The 22,706-nt window shown below is 38.8% G+C and overlaps 1 pseudogene; it reads right to left on the bottom strand.

The window, feature by feature from the left end:
- Positions 1-22,214: 22,214 nt before the first annotated feature.
- On the bottom strand, positions 22,215-22,391 carry LOC122467068 (annotated as a pseudogene).
- Between the last annotated feature and the right edge of the window lie 315 nt (positions 22,392-22,706).

Raw genomic sequence — 22,706 nt, 5'->3', positions numbered from 1 at the left:
ATTACCTGATCCTTGGGTCCCACAGCAGAGAGAGAATTAGAACCCAAATTGGACCAATCTCCAAAATCCATATCCCCAGCACCTGCAACACGCCTCCATGATTGAATCTTTTTAATGAGAGAATAAAAGATGCATGTCTAGAATTGTGTGGTAAGCAAGAAACTGTTTTGATGAACCAATCAACAGTTTTTCAATTAACAAGTATGTGCTTAAAGCCTTGTACGTGCTGAGCTCCAGGAAGACACTATAGGGGAGATGCAGAAGTAAGTGACGGGCTCTTCGACCTCCAGTAGCTTACCAGCTTGGAGAGGAGAAAAGCATCTTGCACGCAGGCAATGGATAAATTCTCAACTGTGTAGTACAGTCCAGAGACAGGCCAGGCCAGTATGTGCTGAACAAAGAATGAATCGGTCAGGAATCTAGCTGCAAGAAACCAGATTTAAGCAGAAAGAATTTATTTAACAGCTAGCTAGTGGGCAAAACCATAATGAGTTACCACTTCACATTATAGAATGGCTATAATAAAAAAGACAGATAATGACAAAGATTATTTGGCAACAATCATGTGGAGAAATTGGAACCCTCACATTAAAAACTGGTATAGCCCTCTAGAAAACAGTTTATCAGTTCCTCAAAGATTAATCATAGTTACCATATCAGCAATCCTACCTCTGGGTATATACTCAAGAGAAAAGAAGATAAAACATCTATATAAAAACTTGCACATGAATGCTCATAGAGACATCAAAATATCTATCAGCAGCCCAAATATCTATCAACAGATGAATGGATAAATAAAATGTAGAATATCCATACAATGGAATATTACTCAACAATAAAAAGGAATGAATTACCAATACATGCTAAATATGGTTGAGACTTGAAAACATGAAAGAAGCTGATCACAAAAAACTACATATTATATAATTCCATTTATATGAAATGCCAGAATAGGCAAATTTATGGAGGTATCAAATAGATTAGTGGTTGCCTAGATCCAGGAGTGGAGGAAAGAATGAAAGTAACTGCTAATGGGCACAGGGTTTCTTTTGCAAGGACAAAAATGTTCTAAAATTAGAGCGTGGTGATCAAGGCACAACTCTGTGAATTTTTTACTTTAAAATGTTTTACTTTAAAACATTGAATTGTGGGGTGCCTGGGTGACTCAGTTGGTTGAGCGTCTGACTTCAGCCTAAGTCATGATATCCTCATTCCTGAGTTCGAGCCCTGCATCTGGCTCTGCTAACAGCTCAGAGCCTGGAGCCTGCTTCAAATTCCATGTCTCCCTCCCTCCCTCTCTCTCTCTCCCTCTGTCCCTCCCCCACTCATGCTCTATCTCTCTCTCTCTCAAAAATAAATAAACATTAAAAAAAAATTTTAGGGGCGCCTGGGTGGCTCAGTTGGTTAAGAATCCGACTTCATTTCAGGTCATGATCTCGTGGTCAGTGAGTTCAAGCCCCGTGTCAGGCTCTGTGCTGACAGCTCAGAGCCCAGAGCTTGCTTCAAATTCCATCTCCCTCTTTCTCTTCCCCTTCCCAGCTCATGCTCTGTTCTCTCTGTCTCTCAAAAATGAATAAACGTTAAAAAAAGTTTTTAAACATTCAATTGTACCCTTTAAATGGGTAAAATTGTATGGTATGTGAATTATATCTCAATAAAACTGTTTAAGAAAACTAGTGGGTAGTTTACAGAATCTCTGGGAGGATGGAGAACTGGGCTTAGAGGTTGTGCAGGCAGAAACAATTCTGTACATTATCTGGGCAACTGGAATGGCAAAAACATCACAGCCATTGCTGCTGGACACAGACTGTGTTGCTTGCCTAGAAGACACAACCAATTCAACTGCAGGGACCACAGCCACTATTGCCTCTAGAAGACAGATTATTTACTGCTGCAGCAACCCCCACTGGGCACCAGAATGGATTCTGCACCATCCCTGCTTCTTCTCACAGCTAGTTTGGGATGGAGGCATTTCACTGGAAGAACCTAAGTCACATGCCCACACCCTAATTAGCTGCAATGAAAGCTGGGAAAGTATCCACCATCGTCAGTGTTGTAGGAGAAAGTGGACCCTATAAGGGTAATTCTCCAAACATAGGAAGATGGCAGCCACAAGGAATGACTAATGGTGCTACAGAAGGTATCTCAAATAGGAAATAGCTTTAGCTGATCTTTGAGGGGTGGACAAGATTTGGACCCAGATAAAGGAGAAAAATATTGCAGTTGAGGAAATTCCACTGGGTGAGAGGGAATAAAAGCTTAGGTTTCTCAGGGGTGCCTGGGTGGCTTAGTCGGTTGAGCACCCGACTTCAGCTCAGGTCATGATCTCACAGTCCGTGAGTTCAAGCCTCACGTCAGGCTCTGTGCTGACAGCTCAGAGCCTGAAGCCTGCTTCAGATTCTATGTCTCCCTCTCTCTCTGACCCTCCCCTGCTCATGCTCTGTCTCTCTCTGTCTCAAATATAAATAAAAACATTTAAAAAAGACATTTAGGGGCGCCTGGGTGGCTCAGTCAGTTAAGTGTCCGACTTCAGCCCAGGTCATGATCTCACAGTTTGTGGGTTCGAGTTCCACGTCGGGCTCTGTGCTGACAGCTTAGAGCCTGGAGCCTGCTTCGGATTCTGTGTCTCCCTCTCTCTCTGCCCCACCTCAGCTCATGCTCACACTCTGTCAAAAATAAATAAATAAAACTTAAAAAAAAAAAGCTTAGGTTTCTCAGGAATTCACAAGATCCTTTAACATGATGGAAAGATAAGGCATGCAGGTGTCCTAACAGATGACAGAGAAGGCAGAGTGACATCAAGCTCTGGGCTACGCAGTTGTAGAGACTTTAAAAGAAAAGTCACTGAAGGTGGGTTATTAGAAGAAACCCTCAAGGTCCAAATCACTTGTCAGAATTTCTTTGTACTCTTTGTAGTCACTAGAGGCTTCAGTGACAACTGGAAAGTTAGAACCAACCAGTCCCCTGAGTTTCAAGGGGGAGGCACCCAGGTGGTTTCTTCACTTCCTTTGTTTTGTCCCCTTGCACGCCTGGGCAGGAAACAAAGCAGTGGAAACAAGGGCTGCTTTTGAGGTGTATTCAAATGGGGGCCATCGTGGCAGTTTGGGGTGGGACATGTTATTTCTAGCTTAGGCTGTTGAGACTTTGCCAAATGATTTCTTTTTCTCCCTGTATCTCCCATGAACACAGGATGGATTGATCCCTTTCTCAGACCATCCCACATCATTTCTTTCCATTCTTGAGTCCTATTTGGAGCTCTAAATCTTTGTTCCACCTGGATAACTGGGATGATGTAGAGCAGTCTGGAAGAGGGTCTGGCCCTTTCACCATAGTTCATTTCATTTTTATGCTCCCTTTCTATCTGGCTTTTCTTAATAGCTTTGAGATGAATTTCCTTTCAGCCTTGCTCTGGCCTTGTGAAAGCAAAGAGTTGAGTTATTACGCACGATATGAGCATTTATTTATCTGGTTTTCATCAAGATAAATAACAAATTTATATAAAATCTTATCACATCAAAAAATCCCAATGTAGAAAAAATAAGCATGGTTCACTTAATGGTTTTGTAAAACTTTGTCATAAAATCTCAACATGCCAAATTAATTTGCTAAATAGTATCTTAACCTGAAGTCACTTATAGCATTATGGGCCAGATGGAAGGGGTGAGTTTTAAGAAAGTCTCACCATGGAGCTTAAAAAAAAAAATCACCACATCAGCGACATCATACATAAAAAGTGGGAATGATGGATTTGCCATCAATAAATTTAATAGCAGCCAGAGCACCATTTGCTAGAAATTCACTTTGAGTCTGAATTATTTTAAATAAGGCATTGCACATAAGGGCAAGAAAGAAAAAATTCCCAGCTCAATTTCCATTAATTTCTCAGCCAGTAACTTTGAAATAGTGTAGAATTTACAGGTTAGCAGCAAAAACTCACTCAACCAGGGAGAAAATGGGCCATTTCTCTTTGGTGTCCAACTGAAGACCCCACTTGGAAGCTAATTTCTGATTCTTGAAAAGTCTTTTAACTGTATCATTCCTTGATTTTAACTGGACTGAAGCAGCTCCCCATGATACAGGGAAATGTGAGTGGATTGAGTTTTCCTTCCATTACAAAGGCATTACCCAGGCCCCCAAGTGGTAACCCGCCCAGATTAGTGTTAAAGACTAAGTCACGCCAACTGAGAGGAAGACACAAGGCACAAATGCTGGCTTTTGTCATTGGCGAGTTAGAAATGCTGAGCAAGTGGAAGAGAGAAATGTATATGTCTGAGTTTCGCAGCCCATTGGAGAAGTTTGCCTTTCTGTTCTGCCTTCCTCCATGTAACAGGCCCTGCCTGTCACTGGAGCTGCTATTCAGCATGGTCACTGGCTGGTTCTCACATTCACAAAGAGCTTCAACTTCAGACATCTCCAATCCCAGAGATGCATGGTGACTAAAAGAGGAGGACATTCATGTAAAACTCTTATCCATCCTGTGGTGCAATATATATTAACATTTCAGATATTATTATTATACAAATAACACAAATACATCTCTTTACATTTAATGTAAACCAGATTTAAAGCACACTATGATTTTTTGCAAACCAGTTTTAGAATTTTTAATACATATGTGTATCCGTTATTCTGTTATTATGTATTATATAATGCCAAGAGCCTCAAAAACAAATAGAGGAACAAAAGAGAGAAAGAAAATGGTCTGAGCCTCTCTCAATTTCCAAGAGACCCTGTCTAGAAGACCATGTTTTACCTTACTAATGACAAAATGCTATACATTTGACTCTAATTTGTTTCAATTATTAATCAGCCCTTAAGATCTTAAGTTGCACAGATAATAAAAGCAATCTATAAAGAAAAATAATAGTTACTATTTAGTAACTACATGCTGTAGTACATGCAGTACATGCAGTAACTACATGCTGGCCACTATACTAGAGCTTTTCTGTTACTTTCTTTGATTTACAACAGTATTCAGGTAAAGATTATTCAATTAAAGACTATTATCCCCCTTTTATCTATACGTAAACTGCATGTGCCCCAAATCATCCAGATGATAAACAGAAGAACTGGGAATTGAACCCAAATCTGTTTGTCTCCAAAGGCCATGTTCTCAGCCACTACTCAAAGATCATTTAAATGGCAGTTACCAATTTTATAGGAAAACTAAAAGACACAACTGACACAACATCACAGAAAGCATCTCCCTGAGTCAGTACTAGACTGTCAAACTCTACTCTTGGCCTCCCTTTTCTAGACCTCATGTTGACCAGCCCCTATCTAGCAGCTCAGTTTTCCTTCGGACAGGTAACTATAATATGGCTAAATAGGCTTCAGCTTTCAATTTTTGTGTTCTCCTGAGATTAGGCCTTGACGGGGTTTTGGATAATTCAGAAATTCCTTGGCAACCTCTCACAGACACTGTTAGAGTGATAACCTTATTTACAGAGGATAATGCTACATTTAAACCTTGCTTAAGTTTATATTACCTTGCTTTTTCTCCATGTGCCAAATAATGTACCTTTAGGGAAAGAACTACTAATGTTCGAATATTGTCGCTAGCATAGTTACAGGTCATGTCTAATTTTTAATAAATAATTGTAGCATTTTAATAGGTAAGATAGGGACATGGACTAATACTCAAGAAGTTAAAAAGGACATCTAGCGAAGGGGTGCCTGGGTGGCTCAGTCGGTTGAGCATCTGACTTCGGCTCAGGTCATGATCTCACAGCTTATGAGTTTGAGCCCCGCGTCGGACTCTGTGCTGACAGCTCAGAGCCTGGAGCCTGCCTCGGATTCTGTGTCTCCCTCTCTCTCCCCCTCCTCCACTCATGCTCTGTCTCTCTCTGTCTCAAAAATAAATAAACATTAAAAAAATTTTTTTAAAGGACATGTAGTGAAAAGCAAAGTCTCCCTACCTACCTACACTCTCTTGCCCTAGTTCTCTACCTGAAGGCAACCACTATCCTTATTCCATGGAAGTATAAGTATGAAATGTATCCATTTTAACATCAGCACCCCACTCTGAACACTGCATTTTTAATAATACATCTTTAAGATGGTTTCATATCTGCACAGGACTGCTCTGTTTTTTGTGGCTGCATAGCATTCCATTATGGATTTAACCAGTCCCCTTTTGATAAACATTTAGGTTGTTTCCAGCATTATGCTATTAGAAAAATGCTACAGTGAATGCCTTTCTGCTTGTGAAAATTTACAGATGTAGACATCTATAAGATTAATTTTTAGAAATGAAGTTGCTGTGTCAAGTTTAATCTGCCTTTTCCAGAAGTTGTGCCAATTTACACTTGCACCAATAATTCCCTGCTTTCTAGTATCTTCACCTACACAATGTGTTACAAACTTTTGGATCTTAGCCAATCTGTCAGTTTGAATTTGCATTTCTCTTATTATAGGGGTGATTGAACAACTTTTCATATGTTCACGAGTCGTCTGTATTTCCTTTTTTAAAAGTTTTATTTTATTTTTGAGAGAGAGAGCATGAGCAAGGAGGGCAGAGAGAGATGAGAACAGAAGATCTTAAGTGGGCTCTGCGCTGACAGCAGAGAGCCTGCTGTGGGGCTTGAACCGTGAGATCATGACCTGAGCTGAAGTTGGACGCTTCCCCAACTGAGCCACCCAAGTGGCCCTGTATTTCGTTTTTCATAAAGCATCTATTAATATTCTTTACCTATTTTTCTATTAGGTTGTTGATACTTTTTCTTATTAATCTTTTTATGTTAAGGAAATAAACCCTATGGGATATGTGTTATTAATCGTTTTTTTCCCCTCAATTTGTTGTTTGTCTTTTAACTTTATTATTTCTTGGCAAACAGAATTTTTTTAATTTTTATTCATTAAAACGTATCAGTCTTTTCTCTTATGGCCTCTGGGATTTGTATCATACTTAGAAAACCTTTACCCACATTGATGTTGTATAGGAATTTTCACATGTATTTTATGACTTCATTTTTATATTTACATCTTTTCTCCATCTGGAATATATTAGATACAAGAAGCAGGGTAGAGATCCAATTTGATTTTGATGTTCTAATGGTTGCCAAGTGGCTCAAAAACCATGTTGAATTTCATTTTTTTTTCTCCAGATAATACTTTAGAAGCCCACTAAAAAATCTGGGAATTGAAGGGAGCCTGGGTGGCTCAGTTGGTTAAACATCCAACTTAGGCTCAGGTCAGGTTAAGTGCCCGACTTCACCTCAGGTCATGATCTTGCCACTTCTGAGTTTGAGCCCCGTGTTGGGCTCTGTGCTAACAGCTCAGAGCCTGGATCCTGCTTTGGATTCTGTGTCTTCCCCTCTCTCTGCCCCTCCTTCGTTCACACTCTTGTCTTTCTGTCTCCCAAAAATGAATAAATGTTAAAAAAGAAAGAAAGAAGAAAGAAAGAAAGAAAGAAAGAAAGAAAGAAAGAAAGAAAGAAAGTCTGGGAATTGATGTTACCTTCAGCCTCAGATTCCTTGTAAAACCTGTCCCACACAGTACATGGAAATCACCATCATTACCCCTTAAGAAATAAGCTAGTATAAGTAGAATGTGTATGAATAAGAAGGAAAGCAACTGGGATTAGTTCAGATCTGAGCAGACAAGTTTTGGTAAGCCTAAAGCTTATAAATTTGTGCAGAGGAGGGTAGAGGAAGGAGTGTTCTTCAAGAAAAATAATATAAAATTACAAATAAAAAATTACATATAAACCTGAATATTTATTTAGAATGTAAAGAGAAATTACATAAAAAATTAAAAAATGGAAAAGTGAATACATTCTGCAAAAATTAGAAAATACAGAAAAATAATATAATAACCTAACAATATTTTTATTTAACTCCCTGACACTCCTTCATAATATTTTGGCCGCATACTCTTTGATTGCCTCGTCAAATGGTAATGATATTATAATATTATTTTCCATAGAGAAAATAGAAAGATAATTCAGTTTTTCCTCTAGCATGGTTGATGAAAATTTGTTTTTTATTAATGATGGTTTAGAAAATTTCCTTCAGCATTAAATGTGATATTAGTATTATCATATAACTTTGAGGAAATGTCTATCAAATTTATTTCATGTATAAGCTATAAGATTTCAGGTCCTTTGAAAGTTTCTTATTCAACAACTAACCTTAAATTATCTTTTCATTGATGATATCCATTGACCAGTTTGTCATCAATGCCCTCATTATAAAGTTTCCATGCATTTTATATAATTACTTGTTACCCAATATTTTATGCCAAACCAGAGTAATATAATTTTTCCACTATGTTCATATTTTATCATCTTCATTATTTGGATTGTCAAACAACACAGGAGTTTATTCATTGCTACTATTCAAAATGTATCTCTTCCAATTAGCAAATTACTGCAAATTTGGGGAGGTCAATTTCACTTTTTGTTGTCTTTTCTTGTCTGCATTGCTTTCATTTCAATTTTATTTATTTTTGCATTCTTTTATTACATTAATTTTTATATGATATTTTCTTGATCAAAGAGGAAATTAAATCTGAAATTATAAATTATATAAAAATAATGAACGAGAGATAATAAGAAAATCAGTGAGTCACAGCTAAAACTGTACTCTGAGGAAAATATGTAGCCTGACTACCAAAAATAAATTTATGTGTAATGAATTTATTTTCAAGAAAGTAGTGAAAGAATGAGGAAACCAAAAGAAAGTAATAGGAGATAATTAATAAAGACAAGGTTGGGATTATTGAAAAGTATAAAAAGTTATGGAAATGTCAATAAATCCTCAAAGTTTAACATTTGAAAAGGACCAATAAAATGGGTAAGTGTCTCTCAAACCTAGTTAAGAGGCAAATATAGAAAAGAGAACCAAGAATCATAAGATTGGGAATAAGAAAGAAGACATTATGAAAAAATACTATGAGTGAATAGCTATGATTTGAGAATACAGAGGAAATGAATGTTTTCTTATTAAAACAAAACTACATTCAAGTTGAAGTTTCAGCTGAAGCTGCAAGATGCATCAGATTCTGCATGACTGTATCCCAAAGGAAGGACTAAAGCACATGCAGAATTTTTCAAGGCAAAAAGTAATAATTTATTACATAATTTTTGAAGCTCTCACCCACCTTGAAGCCACAAAAGGGTCAAAAGTTGGAAATTAAAGAGACAAATTTGTCAGGAGGCTTTCTTTGGAAATAATAGCTGTCATTCCTACTCTCCTCCACCAAAGGAGAAGGGAATGTTACCTTCTGACCCAAGTCTAATGCCAGAGATTTCAATTGGATAACCCAGAAAGCTTGATTTGTGTTCCCTGATATTGTTGGAGGGAGTGGGAGTAGGGTCAAGAGCATGATTGTCTGGGGCCTTAGTCCCATCTAAGAATTCTCCTGGGCAAGAGACTAGCTATTCCAGTGGCAGAACATGGGGACTGATCTGCCCTGCAGTGTTTGCTGGGATGGAGGACAGGACTTCTTCCCTTAGACCAAACATAAGCCTGCAAGGAGAGAGAGAATTGGCCTTTTTGATTCTTGCCAAGAGCACAATGTGAGAGGTCTATGAGAATCCAACAGAGGGAGTTTATACAGTGGTAATGGGGAAAGTGGAGACCAACTGAGAGAGGATGCATAGAACTCATAGCCCACATCACTAGATTTCCTGTCAGAAGGACCTAGCTGGAAAACTCTGAAAAAAAAAATATTATACAAGTGGCCATGAGATAAAAGGAAAAAAAAAAAACAGAGAACAAAAAACAGGCCTAGGAATTGTAAAGCCAGCTTATAACAGTATCTGTCAAAAATGAACTTTCTACCCATCTTTCCTCTCCTTCCTCTGGGCACATTCCAGCTCCAAAGGGACTGGAAATAGCAACTAATAATTGAGTGGAGGTGAGTAAGAGAAAGAAAAGATTTCTCCCCAGTGATGATGGTGGTGGCAGTGTCATTTTTTAATCTCTCTGATTCCCTATTTAAAAAACAGAGCAGTGGGTAGCAGAATCAAAAGCCCATGCCTGGATAACACTTACAGTGAAACTAGTTGACAGGGTATCCACACAAGTCCCAAAATACAAGCAAGTGAGGACAAACCGTCAGGAGCCACAGATCTGCGTGGTATCACAGACCTTGCATAGGAGAAAGCAGAGGGAAGCAATACAGCATCTGATAGATATGAAAACAGAAGACCCCCAAATGACCAACAGATATTTACTGGAAAGGATGGAAGGAAAATTAGGGAGGAGCAGGTAAAACTGTGAGGAGTTTGACCCAACCTAATAGCAGGTAAGTGTTACAGGCCCTTTGAGAGGCTAAAGTGCCCTGGCCCCTGCACACTGCCCCAAACAACCTACTAGGCTCCCTTGCAGGGCACGGCCTCACACTGAGGAAACACCGCTGGAACTAGTCAGGGTTTTGGTCATCTAAGCAAAACCAGAACATGATGTGTAAGATTAAGAAAATTAGATTAGCATCAAACTTCAACAGCAGCACCACATAACAGAAGGGGAAGTAAAACAATTAAGATACTCAAAAAAAGAAAATGTGAGCCAAGGATTTTATATCCAGAAACATTGACTTTCAAGTACAAAGGGCACAGATAAACAAGTATCAAAAAGCAGTAATTCAGAGAATACTGGACCCATGAGCCCTTCCTGAGGAATCTACTGGAGAATGAACTCCAATCAAAAGACTAGAGAGACATCAACATAAGGACTCTTGGTGAACATTAAATATAGAATATATGATTAACTGTAGACCAAGACTAAGTGAGAGGTAAAAGGAAAAGAGTCTAGTAGGTAATCTTTATGTGCTCAAGCAATACAGATATACTATAATTATAAAAAAGATGAGAGGGAATAGGGAGAGCATAATGTAAAAAATAATTCTAATTACGGGCGCCTGGGTGGCTCAATTGGTTAGGCATTCAACTTTGGCTCAGGTCATGATCTCATAGTCCGTGGGTTCAAGCCCCACATGAGGCTCTGTGCTGACAGCTCAGAACCTGTAACCTGCTTCAGATTCTTTCCCTCTCTCCCTCTGATTGTCTCCCTCTCTCTCTGCCCCTCCCCTGCTCACACTCTGTCTCTCCCTGTCTCTCAAAAATGAATAAATGTTAAAAAAATTTTTTTAATAAAAATAATTCTAATTATTCTCAGTAAATAGTATTGTAGAATAGAATGAAATAAATGAGTAATCAGGAGATATTCTAATTCTGTCATCCCCTTTTTCCTTGAGACCCAAGATTCACAGTATGAAAGAAAGGACATAAAATTGTAATATTGAGTAAAAACCTTTAGACTGAATTGAATTAGAAATATCAATATAAACTCATGAGATAGTTTATCTTTGAAAATATAAATATAGATTTAGACAAATGTGCTACCTAGCTTTGTCCACTAAAAAAGCCTAGAAACAGTAACCAACCCAATAGCAATAAGCTAAACTAGTACCCAAAATGTGGTCTTAAAATACCATTTCTCACTAAAAGACATCTCTGTTTCTTAGAGGAATAGCCAATTCCAAGTCTGCCACAAGAAATGTACAAAAAAAAAAAGCTTAGAATGTCATGTAATACTAGCAAAGAATAGTCTGAATGTGTCAAAAGAACCCAGAAGCCTACCAGAAGAAGCTCATACTGACCAAAGAGGAAATTTTGAGCTTCAAAAAGATAATAATTGTAACTGATTGAAACCTATCAAATGTGTTTAAATCCATGAATTCATAATATTTAAAAAAATTAATTGATGAAGCCAGACACGAAGGCCACACCTCATATGATTCCATGTATATGAAACATGGAATCCGTAAATCCATAGAGACAGAGAGCAGATTGGTAGCTGCCAGGGGCTGGGGGAAGAGCGGAAAGAGGAGTGAGCACTTAATGATTAGGGGGTTTCCTTTTGGAGGGATGAAGATATTCTGGAACTAGATTGAAGCAATGGGTGCACAACATTATTGTATGTACTAAATGTCACTAATGGTAAATTTCATGTTATATATATCTTACCACAGCATTTTAAAAACTGGGAAAAGAAACCTAACTGATCACTTTCAGAGAATTACAGAAAAGTAATTCATTACCTTAAAAGCTAGTAAATAAAAGAGAAAGAATCAAGCATTTATCCTGCCTTTCTTACATTAATTTTACCACTAAGTAACCAAAAAGTAGATTAGGGAAAAGGAGGGAGGGAGGGAGGGAGGGAGGGAGGAAGGAAGGAAGGAAGGAAGGAAGAGAGGAAAGGAGGGAGGAAGAAAGAATGTTATCTCAGCTTGCAAGTGATATAACTGTGTTCCTAGAAAACTCAAGTGATAAAAAAAAAAACCTGTAGAATTAATAAGAGTATTTGATAAGGTCACTGAATATTCTCTCTCTATATACAACCACATACAACACACACAAACAAAAACAGTAGGTTTTTCTCTATAATTTTAATAGCAGGGGAAATTTTCATTCACAGCAATGACAAAAGTTATAAAGTATTGGGATAAAATTTCACAAGGTACAGGACCTATATAAGGGAAACTACAAAATCTTAATAAAGAATAAATGAAATGAGACCTGAATGTACAGAAACATTGATCATGTTCCTAAATGGGAAGACTTAATTCATAAAACATATGTCTTCCAGAATTGTTGTATAAAGTTAATACAATTCTAATTAGAACCCCAATAGGGAGGTTTTGTTTTTGTTTGGAAACTCCATAAAATTATTTTTAAAAAAAATTTTTTTAAACGTTTATTTATTTTTGAGACAGAGAGAGACAGAGCATGAACAGGGGAGGGTCAGAGAGAGAGCAAGACACAGAATCCGAAGCAGGCTCCAGGCTCCGAGCTGTCAGCACAGAGCCCCATGCGGGGCTCAAACCCACGGACCATGAGATCATGACCTGAGCCGAAGTCGGACGCCCAACCAACTGAGCCACCCAGGCGCCCCCCATAAAATTATTTTAAAGAAGTCTATGAAAGAATAAGTTCCAGGAATAGCAAAGAAAATTATTCTTTAAGGGAATAGTTAAAGGTTACATGCTCTCTCTACACAAAGGTAGTTTGACCTAATGGTTAAGAACATGGGCTCTGGGGGCACCTGGGTGGCTCAGTCAGTTAAGTGGCTTCGACTCAGGTCATGATCTCAAGGTTCATGAGTTCGAGCCCCACATCGGGCTCTGTGCTGACAGCTCAGAGCCTGGAGCCTGCTTCAGATTCTGTGTCTCCCTCTCTCTCTCTGCCCCTCTCCCACTCACACTCAGTCTCCCCCTCTTTCTTAAAAATAAATAAACATTTAAAAGAAAAAAGAACATGGATTCTGGAGCTGTCCTGCCTTGGATCAGACGACCCAGGCTCTGCTACTTACTGGTGGTGTGGTGCAGAATATGTTTCTTAACCTCTTTTCCACTTAAGTTCATCCTCAGTAAAATGAGGATACTACCCGTACCTACCTCATAGGGTTTTTGTGGAGATTAAATCTAAATTCCTTAGAATAGCATATAGTAAATGCTATAGTTGTGCTCTGTTATTATATTGCCATTACTATAAAGTCTGTCTTCGAAAAGAGTATCATACAGGTCCAGAAGTAGGCAAATTGATACTGGAACAGATTAGAGAATCAGAAACAGAGTCTAGCACACATGGGAACTTACTGTACCACAAAAGTTGAATTTCAGTTTAGTAGAGAAAAATAATTTATTTACCGAAGTGTCACAATGGGCTAGCCATCTGGAAGAAATGCATGTCATATACAAAAATATATTCCAGATGGATTCCAGATTTAAATGTAACAACAAAAAAATAAAACTTTCAGAAAAATTTAGGAAAATAATCAACCTTGGGTGGAGAGAGGCATTCTTAAATAGGACAGAAAACTCAGACCCAATAAATGAAAAGGCAGGTATATTAAACAACATACAATTTAACACTTCTGTATGGCAAAAATCATAAACATAAATAAATAATACAAATTATAGTCCAGGGAAATATTTGCAACATTCACTTAACAAATTTATTTATTTAATGAATATTTGTTTGAACACCTTTTATAGGATGGGTGTTACCAGAGGCAATGCTGAAAACATTCAGCAAATGCTACAAGTCAGGGTTTGATTTATTATTTTGTTATTTGTCTGAATACCTGTATTCATGGTGCTTAACTTCTAGTGATAGATGATACACATGACTAATAACATACAGAAAATTCTCACAAATGAGAGGGAGAATACAATGGTAAGAATAGTAAAAAAAAAAAAACATAGACAACTCAGAGAATTCCAAATAACCATAACATGTGAAATTATATTTATTGCTTTCATATGGAGACAACACTGCTTATGTCTTCCCTACTCTGTGTTCAGTGACCTCATGCTGGTAGCTTGAAGTCAGCCATGATGAGAATATTTACACTACGGAAATCAGCAAATGCTACAAGTCAGGGTTTGATTTATCATTTTTTTCTTTGTCTAAACTTAGGAAAGTGATGGAGAAAATGTTAAAAATGCAGATGAAACTTAAAAGTGTGGTGTGTCTGTGGTCACTATATTATGAATAGCAAAAAACATTAAGGCAATATTCTTCCAGTATTAGAAAACTATCATCCAGTTCAGCATAGAAGTTACTCACCTCCCTGACAAATGAGTGAGGTTCCAACACATGTAGTGCTAAAGCTAAAAGAGATTTCAGTTTAATGATATAATTTATATGAGGATGAAAAATAGTTTAGGAGTAGATCACATTTCAGATTGAATGGCAAAGAAATTTATTGGGAGAAGAGTTAGGGAATTGGAATGGAACTCCATTTGTCAAATGATGGTTGATCTGTAATAGGTTGCATACAGATATAGGAGTTCAGCAGCAATTAACCAAAGCATTCTGTAAGATCCAGTTGGCTGTATGGAGCTCTATTGATTACTATGTATTTTATTAATTGTAAATTGTATATCTTTGATATCAGTAACATTTTAATAAACTTAGGTGCATATATGTACAGTGTGTGTGTGTGTGTGTGTGTGTGTGTGTGTGTGTGCAGAGTCAGTTAAGCCTTTACCAGCACGCTGGTGCTTCCACATACATCCCTTTAACCAGAATTTATTCATGTGGCCAAGAAAGTCTTGTTCTATTCTAGGCAACCTTGTGACCAGCTAAAAATTCTATTCCTATGGTAAAAGATAGGCTAGACTTAGGGAAAGAACTAGCAGTCTCTGACACAGCACTATGATTTTCATTTTATGTGGGAGGAAATTGAGACTCAGGGAGCTTAAGTTAACTTGCCTAAGGTCACGCATCTAGTAAAAAGTTGAGCTGAGATTTGGACTCACGTTTGTTTAGCTTCAAAGGTTTTTTTCTCCACACCATTCTCTACCTCCAGAATATGCAGTGGAATTTGCAAGTGAAAGATTCTGCCCTCCCCTCCTCCAAGGTAAAACTTCCCCTTAGTTATGCACTTCTAAGATGACTAATGGGGGAAAGGGGTTTTCTGTCACAGAACAAGAAGTCAAAGAATGGCTAGGGTTAGGAAGTCAGTGGGAAAAATGTGTACTCTCTGGGAAGTTCATTTGCCTGCAAGGAAATTAAATCCATGGGTTTATTCAGGAAGGTAGGGAGCTATGCACCTATCTCCATTTTTTCAGACACAGTCCACATGTTTTTTTTATTACTTCAGAAATTAACGTTGCTATGGACACATCAGGAGAGATGAAAGGTGGGCCAAGGAGGAGAAAGAGGACTTGGACATGGAAATAATGCATCTTAGAAAATTCCCTTGCTCTGATTGGTCTGTAACACATTCACCCTAATGTATTTAGCTGTTTCTAAGTCTTATATACTAGACTTTAAATCCTTTGAAGGCAGGAACTATATCTTGTTAAATGATCTAACATAATTTCTTCATAGAGTCAATGAGTAGCAAACAATGGTTGAATGAATTATCATATGAGTGGACTGGGATTAAATGTACTCAGTATTTGTTTATATAATATGTGTCTTATTTCTCTTTGAGTATTCCCTGAAAGGAGGAGCCATGTCTGCTTTTGGGACCAAAGGTTGTTCAATTATTTATCCAACAGATACCCAGTAAACTCTTGCCATATATGAAACACCATAGAGTGAAAATATTGGCCATTCCTTAGACTAGGATCTATATGAGGGTGGGGACCACATGCCTTCCTTCCTCTGGAATTTTCCACAGAGAATTGTATATTCAAAATCCAAAGTTCATTATAAAAATGGCTAACATTTATTGGATACTTACTATGTGTTGGCACCATGTACTTTGCTGTATTATTGCATTTAATTGGCATAACACCCCCATGAGGTGAGCACTAGTATCACCTCCACTTTATAAATGAGCAACCTGAAACCTAAGGAAGGAAGTAGTAAAAAAAAAAAATCACATAGCTATGAAGCGTCAGAATCCCTGGGTCCCAGATTCTTACTCAGTATGTTCTCCTGGGCTATTAGCAGTGCCAGTTCTCTGGGGAAGCAGCACTGAAAAATGATGAGCTATTGAAAAGCCTGCAATGGACCTTGGAGTCTTTCTTCAATCTCTCCCCTTCTTACCCAGGACTGACAGATAAGGGTGTAGAGATCAAGGTTTTAGACTAGGTGCCTTGTAACAGAATTAGTGACCAACACCATTTCTGACAGGTTCTAGTGTTTGGTTTTATGGAATGGGTATTAGACTACTCTCACCTGTCTCTGGCTAATTAGAAAACTAAGAGTTGTTTTGTTTGCTGAAATTGGCACCCATATGTTGGAAATGCCTTCAAAGAGGGGCACCTGGGTGGCTCAGTTGGTTAAGCCTCCGAATTCAGCTCAGGTCATGATCTCACATTTTGTGAGTTTGAGCCCCGCATCAGGCTCTGTCCTGACAGCTCAGAGCCTGGAGCCTGAAACATATTCTGTGTCTCCCTGTCTCTCTGCCCCTCCCCTGCTCACACTCTGTCTCTGTCTCTGTCTCTGTCTCTCTGTCTCTCTCTCTCAAAAATAAATAAATGTTAAAAATTTTTTTAAAAAAGCGGGGGTGCCTTGGTGGTTCAGTCAGTTACGTATCCGACTTCAGCTCAGGTCATGATCTCATGGTTCGTGCGCTGGAGCCCCGTGTAGGGCCCGGTGCTGACAGCTCGGAGCCTGAAGCCTGCTTCAGATTCTGTGTGTCTCTATCTCTGCCCCTCCCCTGCTCATGCTCTCTCTTTCTCTCAAAAATAAACATTTAAAAATTTTTTAAAAAATGAAAGAAAAGAAAAAAAGAAAATGCCTTCCCCTTCTCCCAAACTACTAAAATAAGTGTAAGGATTCACAAAAGAGAATAGGCAGGAGGAGTTGTTCATGGACCAGAGAATTTGATGACTTTCTGGAAAAGAGAAAGTGGGTAAGAACTTGTCTACAGGTAAAATAGAGCAAAGGAAACTGTAAGCCCAAACTCATGTGGAGGATGAAAACAGAATTGGATAAGAAATAATGAGGGGGAGGGGAGAAAGGAGGAAAAGAAGGAAGGACAGAAAAATTAGAAATGTCAGAGGTGGAAGGATTTTGTCAGAAAGTTAAGCTCCATTTATAAAGCAAACCAAAATGCAGCATGATTTCCAGCATGTGACAAAGTGTAAGAAAATGCAATCCCTTTGACCTTGATGCTTGAACAGGTTTCTTTGAACAGCATTACTTCTTCTCTAAGGGTTCGACAACAGTGCTTGGGTATAAGGAGAATATTATTTAAAGAGGCATGATATGGGGGCACCTGGGTGGCACAGTCGGACAAGCGTCCGACTTCAGCCAGGTCACGATCTCGCGGTCCGGGAGTTCGAGCCCCGCGTCAGGCCCCATAATTTACTTATTTATTTTTGGGACAGAGAGAGACAGAGCATGAACGGGGGAGGGGCAGAGAGAGAGGGAGACACAGAATCGGAAACAGGCTCCAGGCTCTGAGCCATCAGCCCAGAGCCCGACACGGGGCTCAAACTCACGGACCGCGAGATCGTGACCTGGCTGAAGTCGGACGCTTAACCGACGGCGCCACCCAGGCGCCCCTCAATTTCTTTTTTTTACTGTGTGCATGTATTACTTTAAAATAATAATTTTAAACAGTAACAACAAGAATCAATGCTTTTGCTCCTTTAGTTATAGGAAACGTCATAGAACAATGTTGCTGCAGGCAGTTCTCTAAGCCCAAAGGTTGCCCTCCCACCAGCCCCATAAATGATTGTTATTTATGAGCACTTCGTGACATAGATGTGTACAGCTATTTACCATTTCTGCTGGGAGGATGGATGTTCACATTCATATGAGACAAAAACAAATCAAGATTCAACTAGACGGGCTGCTGTGGGCTTGGGGATTAGAAGAGCAAAAATAAAAATAAAAAACAAACCCAGCAACATACTCTAGTAAATCACTTCTCCTTTCTGTCTTGTTCTTAAGAAAGAATTTAACAACCTCATCTGGGTTGCAGACATTTTTATGTACTTGCCACTGAGTTTTCAAAAGCATGAACAAAATGTTTGGCTGAACTAGCCTCTGGACTGAAAGCTCGATTGTAATCATGGCAGATCTTTTTGTCCAGGATTCAATATGGCAGTGTGCATATGTCACTTTGTCTGTCCAACAATGGCTCTTCTCTGTTTTCTTATCTTTTTGAACAACCTTTCAGAAAGCTTCTAAATTTTACCAGACCCTATAGGTTTCACTTCTAAGACCAAGTGAGATCATTTGAACATTAGGGGGATGAGAGAATACTTTTTTCCATTCTTATTCAAATTCTGACCTTCCAACAGCCTCCTGATCCTTCAACATCCCACCATTTTGTTCTTTCTGAACTTCAAGGAGTGGGTTGAGTTTAACCTTCCTCGTCTGTTGCTTGTCTTTCAGGCATGGTTCACTTGGGAAGAACCTAGAATCTTTCCAAAGCAGGCGTCACAGATATTGGTCCAGATGGTAATGTTGAGCACTTTGTTTTACCTATAAAGGAATTAACATCAATGAGTTCATTCACAAACATTGTTTAATCCTCTCAATGTCCCCCATAAGTCTGGGTTTTAAGGAAGAAAAAACTGAGGGCAGAGATTAGGAACTTTGCCCTAAGAGACGCATCACGACAAATTGCTCTCTATTCCAGGCCTTCAACACAGCTCTCCTGTTCCAGGTAGCTAACTGGAGGTCTTTATTAAAATGCCTCCTAGGCCTGCTTTTAGCTTTTAATAAGAGTACCTTTGTGCAGTTTAGTAAACTTCCAGGGACTTTATTGGGGGAGCTCTCTTAATGAATCCCTTTGAAGTTGCCAACACTTTTGAGATATATTTGCAGTGATACCATGAGTTGCTTTTTAACCTGCTGAAACAAAGCACCCTATCTTTGATGTTGAGCTCTGAATCCTAACTTGCATTTCTACCTGGGGCAGTACATTTAGAGCGGTGAACTGCCGCTTGAAAAGAAGATTCACATGCATGGTTTCCCCATCATCACTCTCTATTTAACTCACCGTGTGTGTGTGTGTGTGTGTGTGTGTGTGTGTGTGTAGCTGATGTTTGAAACCTCACTGCTGGACTTAAAGATATGCGGAGAGAACCATCAGGCCTCTCTATCCAGAACCAAGTATGTAGAGACAAGATCACTCCACTTTATGTCAGCTGTGGCCCAGGCCTTGCCATTACTCCACTCACCCTCATGTTGGAGGTACTTAAACCAAACTATGAAGGGCTCAAAACATCAAATCAAGCCTTGCCTTAATTTACTCCATTAATTTGCCCATCTTCCACCTCCCCCATTGTCTCAGGCAGTCCTGTTGCTGCTCCAATGTGATCAAGGCTTGTCCTTTCCCTCTTCTTTCCAAGTTGAAATGTTGTCACTCCCTGACTCATTTCCATTGGTTCAAGATGTCTGTGCCTTCCATAGTGAGCTAGCCTGATAAGCCAACCCATGCAAATATACTAAAAGGCTTAGAATAGAACCTCCTTTCTCTTTCCAAATAAAGCATGCATAGTTCGTTCAAGACTAAAAATATCCAAAACTAAAAAGAAAATTATAAATATGTAAAATTTCCCCCACCTTGTTTTTCAACTAATTTATCCTGAACATCTTCCCACATCAATCAATTTTATGCAGCATCCTCTTTAACGTTTCAAAATCCAGTTATACTTCCCTGTCTTCCCACTAATGAGCAGTTATTTTCTCTCCAGTTGTTCATCTGATGAACGTCTTATATCTAAACTTGTACAAAGTATGATTTCTATATCACAAGGAATACAGCCTCATGAACAGAGAGGAGACCCCCTAGAAGTCCTGTTATGTGGCTTCATTTTCTGTTCATGCCTGAAGCCAAGCCTCCTTCTAACCGTATCTCAGCCTTTGGCTTGTAATTATCACTCTGAAACCTATAAATTGGGGACAGACTTCGGGAAAGGGCTTGGGAGCTAATAAACCTTGACATGTGTCTAAAAATTCACTTAAAAAAATGTTTATTTATTTATTTTGACAGAGAGGGAAGGAGAGAGAAACCACATGAGCGAATGTGAGTTGGGGGGGGGGGGTGGGCAGAGGGAGAGAGAGAATCCCAAGCAGGCTCCAATCTCACAAACTACAAGATCATGACCTGAGCCAAAATCACGAGTCAAATGCTTAACTGACTGACTCACCCAGGTGCCTCTACAAATTCACTTTTATTGTATATATCTCTATCAGTTTGGATAAAAACTGGTACGTTTAACCAAAATTTCCCCATAGGAAATTCATGAGAATTCTATCTGGACAATCAGAAAGGTGATTGAGTTTCTGCAGTAAATTTGGAGTTTGTGGGGCCAACAACTGATCTGAGCCTTAGGTTGGCTGCTTTTTCTTCTTTTGCTTCTGTAAGCCCTTTTTTTCTGAGCTTCAGAAGGTCAAGAAAGGCAGTAACTGTCCCTCTCTTCCAACGGTATATTGGAATATAGGCATGATGAAGAGGAAGAGGATGATATTCACGGTAATGATAATACAACAGACTGTAGCTAAAGCCTTCATTCTACTGGCAAAATATTCTATTTCAGAAACAATACTGCAGATCAGAGGAGCAGAATAATAAGAACTTGAGTCTTCTCATCTCAGAGGAAACATGAGGGTTCAGTGCTCCCTTCATCCACCTGCAATGAGATCCAGCTGTGTATTGTCCTACTGTTCCTAGTTCCATGAAGGGCAGACCTTACAACTCTTTGACAATTAAAAAGCGGACACTTGGGGATTAAACTAGAATTGAAGCAAAGGTTCATAAATCTTATTTTAGCCACAATAAGACTGAAGACTTTGCCTCCAAAATCCTGGGGATAAGGGGCTGATGCACCATCCATCACTTTGATGTGTTCAACATTCAGTTATAGAGAGAAGCTCAATTTTAATGGAATACCAGAAAAAGAGTCTAGTGGACAATCAGGTATTGATTTCAGGTATCACAGAGAGTGTGTATATTCTGTGTCAGAAAGATAGAGGATCTTTTCTTGTGACCAGAATTAGAGATTTTTTCCAGCAAAAGACACCTGAAGGGTGTCTGCATACTACCCCGGAAACAGTTGGCAGGTTCACAGCGATTCCTACCTCATATACCTTCCATTTTGGACTGAAGTCCTCTGATAAACCTTTAGCTCTGCTTTAAAGTATGAGTTGCTGTTATTCAAAGTCCACTTTTGCCTAAATGAGACAAGGACATATTATATGAATGGGAGGCAGCCATAGATTTGGAGGGGATCATAACAGTTCTTGAGTTGTATGATTCAAGGGGTACCAGGAAGACTCCATGCTGTCTCCCACCACATGTGCCCACTGCATGCATTAAGAACTTTTTTCACTGAGTCATAAGGTCTTTCTGACTTTCAGAGTCCCTGGTTCTGATATAAATACCTCTGGAAAGGGTCACACGATCACCTAAAATTTAGAAGGGGTTTATTTTATTTTATTTTATTTTAATTAGTGTAATACTTTTTCTAATGAAATCTTATCTAGGGCCCCAAAATATAAAAGGCAGAGTAACTCTTGCTGAAGCAGGTGGAGGGCTGGGGCTCACTTACTTGACTTCCTCTTTAATCAGAGGAAATCAGAAAAGCAGTAGTCAATTATATATATATATATTTTTTTTTCAGTCAAAAGGTCTCACATGTTTATTACTGAACCAACCTACAGGTGCAGAAGCATCATAACAGAGAAAAGTCAATTTCCTGATAAAACAGATCTACTGGTCAGGCAATAGGAAGGTGATGGAATAGAAACACATGACTTTCAGGCAGCATAAACATGTGCCATCTCATGTTCGATCCCATCTCATGTACAGACCCAGCTTTGTTCTTCTCCAATGCTGCCTCTTGGAGTTGTATCTGATTTTATTACCAGTTTTCATCTGAATCCACTGGGGAATGGGACGATTCTGCTTTTGTTTCTTTGCCGGGAATCACTTGATCCTGAAAGTCTTGTGAGAAGACATGGTGAGAAACAGTCAGCAGCACACACCACAATGGCGAAGAGGAGAGAGCATCAATTGTATATTTTTAAATGAAATTTGAATTAAACATTTGCAGGGCCCCTTAAGTAATCTTGAAGAACCTTAGAGTTCTTCAATATATATTTTGGGTCATTAAAAACTGGACAAAATAGGCATTATGAGCTTCTTAATGTGATGCATCAGGAAGCATATACTACCACCTATGAAGTATCTCCACCAAAAGGAAGGAAGAAAAGAAAGAAATAAGAAAGAAAGAAAGAAAGAAAGAAAGAAAGAAAGAAAGAAAGAAAGAAAGAA

The sequence above is a fragment of the Prionailurus bengalensis genome, chromosome A3, assembly GCF_016509475.1.
Source record: "Prionailurus bengalensis isolate Pbe53 chromosome A3, Fcat_Pben_1.1_paternal_pri, whole genome shotgun sequence".
Lineage (NCBI taxonomy): Eukaryota > Metazoa > Chordata > Mammalia > Carnivora > Felidae > Prionailurus > Prionailurus bengalensis.
This window is presented reverse-complemented; position numbering and strand designations above follow the sequence as displayed.